The 14890-nt window shown below is 37.9% G+C and overlaps 1 protein-coding gene across 5 annotated transcripts in view; it reads left to right on the top strand.

The window, feature by feature from the left end:
* Positions 1–14890, top strand: part of FBXO4 (F-box protein 4) — a 395613-nt gene that overhangs the window by 293849 nt on the left and 86874 nt on the right. The window lies entirely within an intron of this gene.

The raw sequence follows: 14890 nt of genomic DNA, 5'->3' as shown, positions 1-14890 counted from the left end.
TAAAGGGCATCCTTTGTGAATGTGATGAGTCTGAGAAAGGAACACACTTGAGAGGGCTGCAGGTTGGGGGTTTGACTCAGGCTTCAGATAGGGGGTTTCAAAGAATCAAGAGAAACTCATGATGAGGTTTCATGGCCCAGAACCAGTCTCTTAGGCTCCATTATTTTGTGCTTTGAATAGTCATGCTCTGTGCAGAGGTCTTGAAGTTGTTGTGGATACCTCCTGAAAATGAGAGTTAACTGCTCTGGAAGCTCCAGGGACCCCTGAAGGGAGCCCTTTCACCACAATGAAAGTGGTTCTAATGGTTGTAAAGGGATGGGATCTCTGTTCCCTGTGCAGTAGAGTCCTGGCTGATGGAGAGTTTAAGTGGTGTGCAGTGGCAGCATGGTTTTTACTGGAATAGTTTCTTGTCTAAAAGGCATTTTTCCTGGCTTCATTGTTCCTAGTTGTGTAGCATACAAGCCTCTAGTCTTCCTGGAGATTATATGAGCTAATTAATATTCGGCAGTAAATTCCTTACTTCTTAAACCTGCTTAAATCAGACACAATGGATCTTACTGTTTGCAAATCAGAACCTTGACCTATGAAGGGCTCCTCTCTTCTACTCAATATTCTCAAGCAAATAAATAAACAAACCCAAAAAAACCCCATGTATTTCTTTAAATCATGTTTCCTTGAACAGAGGACGATGAAAGATGAATGGTTTTTGCAAAGAACCCCAAGGACCTCACTCTAGTATATAGACACAAAAACAGGAGAATGACAAAGATTATAGCTTATCCAAAATGTCTGTGACAGGTATGTACTGAAAAAGGCTTTTGCCCAAAGCATTATACTATATCAGAAAGCCAATATGAAGAGGGACCATAAAGGCACAGAGAGTTCAGTCTCTGATACGAGCTAAAAAAAACCTCTGGGCTGGGAGTCAAGAGTACTGATGTTTAGGATCATCACTGTTAGGAACAAATTATGTGACTTTGAGAAAGTTGCTTAACCTTTCTGAGCCTCATTTTCCTTATTGGTTCAATGTAGTGGTTGGATTAAATGATTGCTAAGACCGCTTTGAGCTATAAAGCTCTACAATCTAGACAGAAAGAGGTACAGGGTGTAGAAGATAGAGACATAGAAGCAGACATTTCCAAATTAGCTTCACAAACATTGCCCTTTAATCATATACTTGCATATGTTATGTACACACACATTTTAAATTTTTCCTCAGCTTGAATTTTGAGACTCTAAGAAGAAATATTGGGATGCACGCAATGTTTTTTTTTTTCATCAATCATAAAAGCATCCTTCAAAAAATATACATCTTAATTAGCACATAGTCTTTCCCCATTCTTCTACCACTGCCCCTTGGGAAGAAAAATCTTCCCAAACATTTGGAGAGATGAAGGCGAACAACTGCTTGCTGAAATGCTGGTGGTTCACACTTGGTGATGATTCCCAAGGTAGCATCAATATGGCTTTCAATGGCTTTATCTGATTGTGGAAAATCTGCGCTCGTCACATCATCACTGCTTGTTTCCAAACCTAGGTCTTAAAACTGATAACATTTTGGAGACATGTAGATCTTTCACTCTTATAACCCACCTGAAGTTGGAATTCTTACCACAACATCCATGCCAAAAGGTGGACCAACTTGTACCTAGACATTGATGGTGGAGAGTCCTTTCAGGAGGATTTTGTATCACCAAATCAAATTATTTCTCTCCATGGTTTCTCCATGTTAATAACTACCTGTTAGTTCTTTCTCTGAAAACATTTGTATTTGCATCCAGAAATTCCAGGTGTGGTCTTTAGAGCACGTAGGGACTTCCTCATTTTGACATTATTAATACAGTCTATTGTTTTATTAAATTCTGAAGTACACTCATTAAGCTCACTTTTATCTATACTAAAAGTATTTTTTAAGCTTCTTAGCTTTCACTTCCTTTTTTTTTTTTTTTTTTTTGAGCAGAGAAAGGGTTATTGCAGGGCCATTCAAGGAGAACAAGTGGCTCAAGCCCCACAAAACCCCAAACTTCTTGTAGCTATGAGATACATTTTTGACCCAAATTAAAAATTTTACATAATCTCATTACTTTTATTTGCTTTTAAAAATAATAATTCTTATTAAAAATAGAGATGCACATGACATATATATGAAGAATATAAATAAATCACCAAAAAACAGCTACAAAATCTAATACCCCAGAACAACATTATGATATTTGTTAAACATGATTCCAAATATAGCTCTGTATATGTGCAGTTGGGTAAATGAATAGCTAGATATATTCAGAAAAAAATTAGTAGAAATATAATAATACTAGTTTAAAATTAACAATATAAAAATATATTTTGACCTTTAAAAAGGAAAATAATTAAAACAAGTTAATTGTGAACTTCAAATAAGTATTTCTTTATGCAAGACAATTTTTTCTTTTTTCTTTTTTTTTAAACATTTTATCAAGAAGGCACATTTTCTTTTTTTATACAGCAGGTTCTTATTAGTCATCAATTTTATACACATCAGTGTATACATGTCAATACCAATCTCCCAATTCATCACACCCCCCACCCCCCCACCCCCACCGCTTTCCCCCTTTGGTGGCCATACGTTTGTTCTCTATATCTGTGTCTCAATTTCTGCCCTGCAAACTGGTTCATCTGTACCATTTTTCTAGGTTCCACATATATGCATTAATAAACAATATTTGTTTTTCTCTTTCTGACTTACTTCACCCTGTATGACAGTCTCTAGATCCATCCACGTCTCAACACATGACCCAATTCATTCCTTTTTGTGGCTGAGTAATATTCCATTGTATATATGTACCATATCTTCTTTATCCATTCGTCTGTAGATGGGCATTTAGGTTGCTTCCATGAGCTGGCTATTGTAAATAGTGCTGCAATGAACATTGGGGTGCATGTGTCTTTTTGAATTATGGTTTTCACTGGGTATATGCCCAATAGTGGGATTGCTGGATCATACGGTAATTCTATTTTTAGTTTTTGAAGGAACCTCCATACTGTTCTCCATGGTGGCTGTATCAATTTACATTCCCACCAACAGTGCAAGAGGGTTCCCTTTTCTCCACACCCTCTCCAGCATCTGTTGTTTGTAGATTTTCTGATGATGCCCATTCTAACTGGTGTGATGTGATACCTCATTGTAGTTTTGATTTGCATTTTTCTAATAATTAGTGATGTGGAGCAGCTTTCATGTGCTTCTTGGCCATCTGTATGTCTTCTTTGGAGAAATGTCTATTTAGGTCTTCTGCCCATTTTTGGATTGGGTTGTTTGTTTTTTTGATATTGAGCTAAATGAGCTGTTTATATATTTTGGAGATTAATCCTTTGTTGATTCATTTGCAAATATTTTCTCCCATTCTGAGGGTTGTCTTTTCATCTTGTTTATGGTTTCCTTTGCTGTGCAAAAGCTTTGAAGGTTCATTAGGTCCCATTTGTTTATTTTTGTTTTTATTTCCATTACTCTAGGAGGTGGATCAAAAAAGATCTTGCTGTGATTTATGTCAGAGAGTGTTCTTCCTATGTTTTCCTCTAAGAGTTTTATAGTTTCTGGTCTTACATTTAGATCTGTAATCCATTTTGAGTTTATTTTTGTGTATGGTGTTAGGAAGTGTTCTGATTTCATTCTTTTACACGTAGCTGTCCAGTTTTCCCAGCACCACTTACTGAAGAGACTGTCTTTTCTCCATTGTATATCCTTGCCTCCTTTGTCATAGATTAGTTGACCGTAGGTGGACGGGTTTACCTCTGGGCTTTCTACCTTGTTCCATTGATCTATGTTTCTGTTTTTGTGCCAGTACCATATCGTCTTGATTGCTGTAGCTTTGTAGTATAGTCTGAAGTTAGGGAGTCTGATTCCTCCAGCTCCGTTTTTTTCCCCTCAAGACTGCTTTGGCTATTTGGGGTCTTTTGTGTGTCCATACAAATTTGAAGATTTTTTTTATTCTAGTTCCATAAAAAATGCCATTGGTAATTTGATAGGGATTGCATTGAATCTGTAGATTGCTTTGGGTAGTACAGTCATTTTCACAATATTGATTCTTCCAATCCAAGAACATGGTATATCTCTCCATCTGTTGGTATCATCATTAATTTCTTTCATCAGTGTCTTATAGTTTTCTGCAAAAAGGTCTTTTGTCTCCCTAGGTAGGTTTATTCCTAGATATTTTATTCTTTTTGTTGCAATGGTAAATGGGAGTGTTTCCTTAATTTCTCTTTCAGATTTTTCATCATTAGTGTATAGGAATGTAAGTGATTTCTGTGCATTCATTTGGTATCCTGCAACTTTACCAAATTCATTGATGAGCTCTAGTAGTTTTCTGGTGGCATCTTTAGGAATATCTATGAATAATATCATGTCATCTGCAAACAGTGACAGTTTTACTTCTTCTTTTCCAATTTGTATTTCTTTTACTTCTTTTTCTTCTCTGATTGCCATGGCTAAGACTTCCAAAACTATGTTGAATAATAGTGGTGAGAGTGGACATCCCTCTCTTGTTCCTGATCCTAGAGGAAATGCTTTCGGTTTTTCTCCATTGAGAATGATGTTTGCTGTGGGTTTGTCATATATACCTTTATTATGTTGAGGTAGGTTCCCACTATGCCCACTTTCTGGAGAGTTTTTATCATAAATGGGTGTTGAATTTTGTCAAAAGCTTTCTCTGCATCTATTGAGATGATCATATGGTTTTTATTCTTCAATTTGTTAATATGGTGTATCACATTGATTGTTTTGCATATATTGAAGAATCCTTGCATCCCTGGGAGAAATCCCACTTGATCATGGTGTATGATCCTTTTAATGTGTTGTTGGATTCTGTTTGCTAGTATTTTGTTGAGGATTTTTGCATCTATATTCATCAGTGATATTGGTCTGTAATTTTCTTTTTTTGTAGTATGTTTGTCTGGTTTAGGTATCAGGGTGATGGTGGCCTCAGAATGAGTTTGGGAGTGTTCCTTCCTCTGCAGTTTTTTGGAAGAGTTTGAGAAGGATGGGTGTTAGCTCTTCTCTAAATGTTTGATAGAATTCACCTGTGAAGCCATCTGGTCCTGGACTTTTGTTTGTTGGAAGATTTTTAATCACAGTTTCAATTTCATTACTTGTGATTGGTCTGTTCATATTTTCTATTTCTTCCTGGTTCAGTCTTAGAATTTTATACCTTTCTAAGGATTTGTCCATTTCTTCCAGGTTGTCCATTTTATTGGCATAGAGTTGCTTGTAGTAGTCTCTTGGGATGCTTTGTATTTCTGTGGTGTCTGTTGTAACTTCTCCGTCTTCACTTCTAATTTTATTGGTTTGAGTCCTCTCTCTCTTTTTCTTGATGAGTCTGGCTAATGGTTTATGAATTTTGTTTATCTTCTTAAAGAACCAGCTTTTAGTTTTACTGATCTTTGTTATTGTTTTCTATGTTTCTTTGTATCAGATTTCTGCTCTGATCTTTATGATTTCTTTCCTTCTGCTAACTTTGTGTTTTGTTTGTCTTCTTTCTCTAGTTCCTTTAGGTGTAAGGTTAGATTGTTTATTTGAGATTTTCCTTTTTTCTTGAGGTAGGCTTGTATAGCTATGAACTTCCCTCTCAGAACTGCTTTTGCCACATCCCATAGGTTTTGGAATGTCATATTTTCATTTTCATTTGTCTCTAGGTTTTTTTTTGTTGTTGTTGTTGTTGTTGTTTTGCAGTAGGCGGGCCTCTCATTGTTGTGGCCTCTTCTGTTGCGGAGCGCAGGCTCCGGACGCGGAGGCTCAGCAGCCATTGCTCACAGGCCTAGCTGCTCCGCGGCATGTGGGATCTTCCTGGAGACATGAACTCGTGTCCCCTGCATCAGCAGGTGGACTCTCAACCACTGCGCCACCAGGGAAGCCCTCTAAGTATTTTTTGATTTCATCTTTGATTCCTTCAATGATCTCTTGGTTATTTAGTAACGTATTGTTTAGCGTCCGTGTGTTTGTGTTTTTTCCCTTGTAATTCATTTCTAATCTCATAACGTTGTGGTCAGAAAAGATGCTTGATATGATTTCAATTTTCTTAAATTTACTGAGGCTTGATTTGTGACCCAAGATGTGATGTATCCTAGAGAATGTTCTGTGCGCACTTGAGAAGAAAGTGTAATCTGCTGTTTTTGGATGGAATGTCCTATAAATATCAATTAAATCTATCTGGTCTATTGTGTCATTTAAAGCTCCTGTTTCCTTATTTATCATTTTGGATGATCTGTCCTTTGGTGTAAGTGAGGTGTTAAAGTCCCCCACTATTATTGTGTTACTGTCGATTTCCCCTTTTATAGCTGTTAGCAGTTGCCTTATGTATTGAGGTGCTCCTATGTTGGGTACATATATATTTATAATTGTTATATCTTCTTCTTGGATTGATCCCTTGATCATTGTGTAATGTCCTTCCTTGTCTCTTGTAACATCCTTTATTTTAAAGTCTATTTTATCTGATATGAGTATTGCTATTCCAGCTTTCTTTTGATTTCCATTTGCATGGAATATCTTTTTCCATCCCCTCACTTCCAGTCTGTATGTGTCCCTAGGTCTGAAGTGGGTCTCTTGTAGACAGCATATATATGAGTCTTCTTTTTGTATCCATTCAGCAAGCCTGTGTTTTTTGGTTGGAGCGTTTAGTCCATTCAGCTTTAAGGTAATTATCGATATGTATGTTCCTATGGCCATTTTCTTAATTGTTTTGGGTTTGTTTCTGTAGGTCCTTTTCTTCTCTTGTGTTTCTCACTTAGAGAAGTTCCTTTAGCATTTGTTGTAGAGCTGGTTTGATGGTGCTGAATTCTCTCAGCTTTTGCTTGTTTTGCTTTTGTTTTGCTGAATTCTCTCAGCTTTTAATTTCTCCATCGAATCTGAATGAGATCCTTGCCGGGTAGAGTAATCTTGGTTGTAGGTTCTTCTTCCCTTTCATCACTTTAAGTGTATGCCACTCCCTTCTGCCTTTAAAGAGTTTCTATTGAGAAGTCAGCTTTGTGGGAGTTCCCTTGTATGTTATTTTTCGTTTTTCCCTTGCTGCTTTCAGTAATTTTTCTTTGTCTTTAATTTTTGCCAATTTGATTACTATGTGTCTCAGCATGTTTCTCCTTGGGTTTATCCTGTTTAGGACTCTGTTCTTCCTGGACTTGGGTGGCTATTTCCTTTCCCATGTTAGGGAAGTTTTTGACTATTATCTCTTAAAATATTTTCTCTGGTCGTTTCTCTCTCTCTTCTCCTTCTGAGACCCCTATAATGCGAATGTTGTTGTGTTTAATGTTGTCCCAGAGGTCTCTTAGGCTGTCTTCATTTCTTTTCGTTCTTTTTTCTTTATTCTGTTCCGCAGCAGTGAATTCCACCATTCTGTCTTCCAGGTCACTTTTCCATTCTGCCTCAGTTATTCTGCTATTGATTCCTTCTAGTGTAGTTTTCATTTCAGTTATTATATTTTTCATCTCTGTTTGTTCTTTAATTCTTCTAGGTCTTTTTTAAACATTTCTTGCATCTTCTCAATCTTTGCCTCCATTCATTTTCTGAGGTCCTGGATCATCTTCACTATTTTTATTCTGAATTCTTTTTCAAGAAAGTTGCCTATCTCCACTTCATTTAGTTGTTTTTCTGGGGTTTTATCTTGTTCCTTCATCTGATACATAGCCCTCTGCCTTTTCATCTTGTCTATGTTTCTGTGAATGTGGTTTTTGTTCCACAGGCTGCAGGATTGTAGTTCTTCTTGCTTCTGCTGTCTGCCCTCTGGTGGATGAGGCTATCTAAGAGGCTTGTGCAAGTTTCCTGATGGGAGGGACTGGTGGTAGGTAGAGCTGACTGTTTCTCTGCTGGGCAGAGGTCAGTAAAACTTTAATCCCCTTGTCTGCTGATGGATGAGGCTGGTTTCTCTCCCTGTTGGTTGTTTGGCCTGAGGCACTGGAGCCTACCCAGATCTTCGTGGGGCTAATGACTGACTCCACTTCGCAGAACTTCTGCTGCCAGTGTCCTTGTCCCCACGGTGAGCCACAGCCACCCCCTGCCTCTGCAGGAGACCCTCCAACACTGGCATGTAGGTCTGGTTCAGTCTCCCCTGGGGTCACTGCTCCTTCCCCTGGGTCCCTATGCGCACACTACTTTGTGTGTGTCCTCCAAGAGTGGAGTCTCTGTTTCCCTCAGTCCTGTTGAAGTCCTGCAATCAAATCCCACTAGCCTTCAAAGTCTGATTCTCTAGGAATTCCTCCTCCCTTTGCCGGACCCCCAGGTTGGGAAGCCTGATGTGGGGCTCAGAACCTTCACTCCAGTGGGTGGACTTCTGTGGTATAAGTGTTGTCCAGTTTGTGAGTCACCCACCCAGCAGTTATGGGATTTGATTTTACTGTGATTGCAGCCCTCCTACCATCTCATTGTGGCTTCTCCTTTGTCTTTCAACGTGGGTCATCTTTTTTGGTGGGTTCCAGTGTCTTCCTGTCTATGACTGTCCAGCAGCTAGTTGTGATTCTGGTGTTCCCACCAAAGGAGTGAGAGTACGTCCTTTTACTCCGCCATCTTGGTTCAGTTGGGAGACAATTTTTTCTAAAGTTAAGAAAAAGAAATGAAAACTCTTAGGGATGGAGTCATATGAATTTTTTACTATATGTTTCAATTTTAGACAGTATCAATTAAATTGCTGCTTTAAATTATGTGAAAAGGCAAAACAATGGAACATTAAAAAGATCAGTATTTGTAAAGTGAGCCAGGGGATGGAGTGGGGAGGGAAGAATAGATGGAGCACAGGAGATTTTAAGGGCAATAAAACTATTCTATATGATCCTGTAATGGTGGATACATGTCATTAGACATTTGTCAAAACCCATAGAATGTACACCAAGAGTGAAATCGTATGTAAATTACAGACTTTATTTAATAATAATCTATCAATGTCGGCTCAGTTGTCACAAATGAACCACACTAATACAAGATGTTAAAAATAAAGGAAACTGTGTTTAAGGGGAGGGGTATATGAGAACACTCTGTACTTTCTGCTCAATGTTTCTGTAAACTTAAAACTACGTTTTTTTAAAAAGGCCATTAATTAAAAACAAAAACTAACAAAAATAGATCTAAAACAGTTTAAAAATAAAATAGATTATTCAATTTACAATTATGTATCTTTTCCCTAATTCTAAATGTTTATAAACTATTTTTTTAAAGTCTGAAGAGTTTATAACATTCATATTCTATTCTTCATCCACCAATGTATTATTCGTAGGTTTTATGTTTAAATGAATTCAAACTCAGTCCTTTCTTCATACATTCCCAAGTAGAGTTCTTTATTTTAAATTATCCTTTAGTTGAATATTTTATTTTCAAGGAGAACTCAGAGGTGTGAGTTTTCTTAACATCATGTCTCTTCTGCTTTATTCTTTCTCAGCAGTTTGGCTGACATTAAGATTCTTGGGTCATTATCATTTTCTCAAATTTGGGGACAAGTATCCTTTGTCTTTGAGATGTGAGCATCACCAGAGAGAAAACTGAGCCAGCCTGATTCTTCCCACTTGAAGATGACTGACTTTTTTGAAATTCAGTAACTAGAATATGTTTTGATATCTAAAATTCTTTTGAAATTAACCTTGACATTCAGTAATTAAAATGTGTTTCAGTGTCCAACTTTCTGCTTCAGTTTTTCCTGGCACACAATGTAAAGAAAAGTTTAGCTCCCTGTTTCAAAAAATGAGCTATAAAATTTAGCTCTACACATATTTCTTTTTACACTTATTACAGCTTCTACTTTGAGAATAACCTTATCCTTATGTTAGATAATTTTAATCTGTTATCCACATCGTTCATCTTCTTTCTAATAGCTTTGATCTGTCTGTTTCCTTACAGCCTGTGAAAATCTTTGGAGCTCCTGAGTCTGTCATTTGATACTCTCTAACCCTCCATATTTGATTTTCTTCATCCTCAAATTGGATGAGCATACCTTCTATATCTTCTCCAAGTCATGGTAAACATTGGCTAGGACAGAACCCTGTTATAAGCTTAGAGACTTTGATTTTTTTAAAAAGTTGATTCCATTGAATTAATTGTACTTTAAACAGTACCATATTATCCCATTGTTTGTTTGTTTTCCTTTTTTTTTTTGCGGTACTCGGGCCTCTCACTGTTGTGGCATCCCCCGCCGCGGAGCACAGGCTCCGGACGCGCAGGCCCAGCGGCCATGGCCCACGGGCCCAGCCGCTCCGGGCATGCGGGATCTTCCCAGACCGGGGCACGAACCCGCCGTCCCCCGCGTCGGCAGGCGTACTCTCAATCACTGCGCCACCAGGGAAGCCCTCCCATTGTTTGTTTTTACACAATGTTATAATGATAGATTTTGTCAACTGCCTTGTTAAAATTTAGATTTCCATCAATTGCTTTTCTCTGTTCTGTTAACCAAGTAACCCTATCAAAATAGGAATTCATCACTTTTTGGTGAATCCCTAGTAATCTCTGCTTTTACTTCTAGGTGCTCACCAACTATTTCTTCAATAATGCTTCCTAAAAGCTTAATTGAGATTGACATCACCTTACTAGTTAATATTTTATAGAAATGACATCTTAGTCTTTTTGAAAACCTGAAGATATTTCCCTGTCCTGAGTCTTCTAATAATATTCCCATTCTCAATGATCCTTGAGGGTCACCAGCAAGGCTAACAGTCTCACAAGTTTGTTCTCCATTTTCTCTAAAAAGCAATGAGCTTGGGCCAGGAAGTAAAGACTCAATTTTGATTAACCATTCCATAAAGATAAGAAGAGAAGATTCAGATTTTGAATCTGCCTCTGAGACACAGTTTACCTTATTATCCCCCAGTTGTCTGGTGCTTGTTGTCTCCCCAGTAAACTGTAAATTCTTTGAGGACAGTGGCAGTGTTTTACTCATTATAGAGTCCTCAGAGCTCAGCACAGTGCCTGGCCCACCGCAAGTACTCAATAAGTAGTTGTTGATTGAATGAATTACTGAAGTATTGATAGTTTCGAAATATAAAAGGTAGGCTTTTGTGGATGGGGCTAGCTACTGACCAACCAACCATCACAACATTTTTTCTCTAAATGAATTATTTTCCCAGTTATAACTAACCAATTTTCATAATATGACTCATTTATCTTTTAAATATTTTCTCAGATTTGCTTGGGGAATTTTCACAGGGGAAATTTTGTTATTTCATAATCTTCACCTGAGCCCAGGGACAGACCTGCAGTATAAAGACAAAAAAGATGAACAAGTGACAACAGAGGAACTAATGAGAATCAAGAAAATTACTGGGCATTATTTGGTGAAAGATTATTCTACTCACATGGAGCATTATGCTAAATTTGAAGACAAACCAAAACATAAAACTGCACTGCAAATAGACTTACATCAAACTCCCTCAGACCAGGGATCTTGGGTTGTGTGTGGCTTTTCAACATCCAATGTTTCTTTTTCATGACCTTTAATCTTGGTAGTATTAACCTTGGCCTTGTTAAAAACAGAACCCCATATAGCATCCTTGAGTGCCTTTTGGTGAATATAAATTGCAGCCATGATTCTAAAGGGATGTAGCTGTGGGTACCACAGGCATGTCTTATTGTACTCCTAATTGCAGCCATTTGGAGAATAAGAATTCAGATGAACTTCATTTTGTCTAGAAACTGAGGTTGCCTTCCTTCTGTCTGGTTTCTAAGAAGACGGATTAATCTGGAATCTTCATCATTTGTATCTCCTCTAATGATACTATACAATTTATGAGCTCCAAAGTTCTGTCTTGACAGGCATAAGAGAAGAAAATAAACCATAGAAAATTAAGAACACATTCCTAATTTTTAATACCTTTCACTAGAAAAAGGTTACTGACTGGTAATTCAATAGAAGAGCTGCAGGACATAACTTTTCATTCCCATTCAGGTACTCACACATCTCTCGGTAACAGATGGAAAATAAACTTCACACCCATCCTCAGACCACAGCTCCTTCTTGCACTGAAACAACCTGTTCTGCTTATTAGAAAGCCACATAGCTGCTGTAGACTGTCTGCTATGCCAAATGCTGAAGAGTATTTTAGAGTCTTAAGAATCCACTGTTAAAAGGGAACCTTGCAGCCAGCCATGGGAGCCTTCATTATCTCATTCATGGGAGGCCTATTTCCAAACCTGAGAAATCAGAAGCCACATGTGGAACCCAGTGAATGGATGGAATTATTTGGAAATGCAGCTGCAAGGAAAAGAAATCATCCTGATAACACCACAAAGGCCCAGTGTGGGAGTGTTAAATCAGTTGAAAATGCTGAGAGTTCTAGACAAGTTGTTGAAAGAGGATGTCCACAGATTCTGCCAACGTGGCATGAAAAATAAAAGACAGTTTGGAATATCTTTATTAATAATATTATTACAATTTTTGTATGCTGGGAAGGAAAAAAAGCCAAAATTAGCGGCAAAGTTGATGAATTATAGTATATGCTTAAAGAAACGAAGCTTTAGGGCTTCCCTGGTGGCGCAGTGGTTGAGAGACCGCCTGCCGATGCAGGGGACACGGGTTCGTGCCCCGGTCCAGGAGGATCCCACATGCCGCGGAGCGGCTGGGCCCGTGAGCCATGGCCGCTGAGCCTGCACGTCCGGAGCCTGTGCTCCACAACGGGAGAGACCACAACAGTGAGAGGCCCGCGTACCGCAAAAAAAAAAAAAAAAAAAAAGAAAGAAACGAAGCTTTATTTCTTTCAGAACATTTAATTTTATAGCTGCCAGGCTTGCTGGTGTGAACAGATGTGGCCGTATACCATTCCCAGATGAAGGCACCATGAGCTTCCTAATGGGAAGCTCGTGAAGTACGTGCATTGTGACTCTTCATTGGCTCTGCAAGCCATTCTTTCCCATCAACAGGGATTTTTCAATGTCTGAATGGTCACAAAGTCCAAATAAAGAAGGCCTAAAGCATGAGGTGAAGCATTATCTATATAAGGTATCATTGTTGCCAATCCTTACATATTTTAAATCTTTACAGGACAAGTGTTATAAGCCTGATCTTCCATGAATTTGCTTTGAATTATTATAGTTAGATTGAGATCTTAAATTTGGGAGATGCCTTAATTCAATCTTAATTCAAACAGGTACATGATGCAGGACTACACACTCAATCCTGAAAAGCAGGTATCCCACTTCTGTTCATATTTCTGTCTGTGCCAGGAAATCTACTTTTCTTTTTTGATTGTTACCACTTTTCCTCACATTGAGCCAAAGTATTACTTTATAAGCAAGGTGTGGATTCTAAATAGTTTAGAGATGGCTCTTTTGATCCTCCCAACACTATGAGGTAGATAGTAATAGCTCCATTTTATTGAAGCACAGTGAGGTTAAGTGACTCATCAGAGCATACACAGCTAGTTAGGGGCGGTGCTGGGATTCAAAATGGGGTGGTCTTGCCCCACATGCTATGCTTCCAAGCACCATGCATATTGCCAAAATTTATCACTCTCTAGCTTTGAGATGCATTGCCATGCTGCTCTTCCTATCAACACCTGGCATTGCTTTTAATGGATTCTGTAAATATGCAAATTAAGCAATTCTGTAAGAAGTCGGAGAAGGAGCAAGCACAAAAGAACATTGCTTGTATTTTTGAAAACTATACACCATTTATTTTCTTCCATTTATAGGATGGAAATTAGCAGGAGGAAGATTTCAGCTCAACATAAATGAGCAAATGAAATTTACCTTTATTAATTAATATTAATATTCTCTGCTGTGCCAAGGTACAATGAATCACTTGAGGTATCTAAGCAGAGACTTCAAAACAATAGGTCAAGGGTTGCTGTCGAGGGAATCCCAGGATTTGGCCGTGAATTGGGCTCAGTGACCTCAAAGGTTCATATGATACAGTTTTCACAGATACACACACTCATTGGGTAGCTAGAAGGTATCTCTCATTTATCATCATGCCCTAAACCTGCCAGATTTGACCTGGTCACTGTAACATTTTGTCATTTAGGGTTTGCTGGGATTCTGATGAATGAAAACAAACCAAATTACTCCTCAAATTACAAAAAGGTGAAGGCAAATTAACAGTGTAGTATTTTGGTACCCCTTGAGCACAACAAATTGGACAGACTTTAATAGTATCTTAGATTCATGAGGCCTAACAAAACTCTTTTGCAATTGCATTTTTAGGAACCACTACTGCTGACTCAACTGCAATAGCTAATGTGTCTAACTGGGCATCTAGACATTTTAGTGGCACAGGGCTCTATTTCAGAAATTTTTCATCTAGGTTTCAAGATCTTTCCAACTTGCTGAACTTTTGGCAAATTATTGTCTAAAATGTATTCTTATTTTTGCCTCCATGTGTCTCTCAAAGAGATGGCTTGGGAAAGTTTTGGGATTACTAGAGGGTGTTAGATTTAAACCAGGATTTGACTCCAGGTTCGATATGTTCCAGCGTAGAAAGAGCTATTCCTGTTACTATGGATTTGATTTAGAAATGTCAGGGGTAATTCAGCCAAAGGCACAAATTCCTATCTTTAATCGAAATATTTCTGCAAAGGAACGCTAAGAATCCAACCCTCTGTTGAAATTAACCTTTGAAAAGAAGGATTTTAAAAGGGAAGTCCTGGATTTCCAGTAGCAGGTTTTGATCAGGTCTTATTTAAATGCTAGGATTAATTTTTAATTGCTATTATTCCTTGACTGCTCACAAACATTTTCTATTTGCTGAGCAATTAAAGAGAGGAATTCAAGCCACTTTTTCTCAGGGGCAGCATTCTTCATGTTATGATCAAGATCAAAGAAAAAGTCTCATTTATTTTCATAATTTTCTCTTGGTAGAAATTGTCAAATTGTGTTACTTTTAGATTTGGAAACTATTTCTTCTTCTTGTACTTTCTACCTATGAAAAGATTTCAGTTTGCTAGATTTATAGCAGCAGTGAGT

The sequence above is a fragment of the Delphinus delphis genome, chromosome 3 (genome assembly GCF_949987515.2).
Source record: "Delphinus delphis chromosome 3, mDelDel1.2, whole genome shotgun sequence".
In the NCBI taxonomy this organism is placed as follows: Eukaryota; Metazoa; Chordata; class Mammalia; order Artiodactyla; family Delphinidae; genus Delphinus; species Delphinus delphis.
This window is presented reverse-complemented; position numbering and strand designations above follow the sequence as displayed.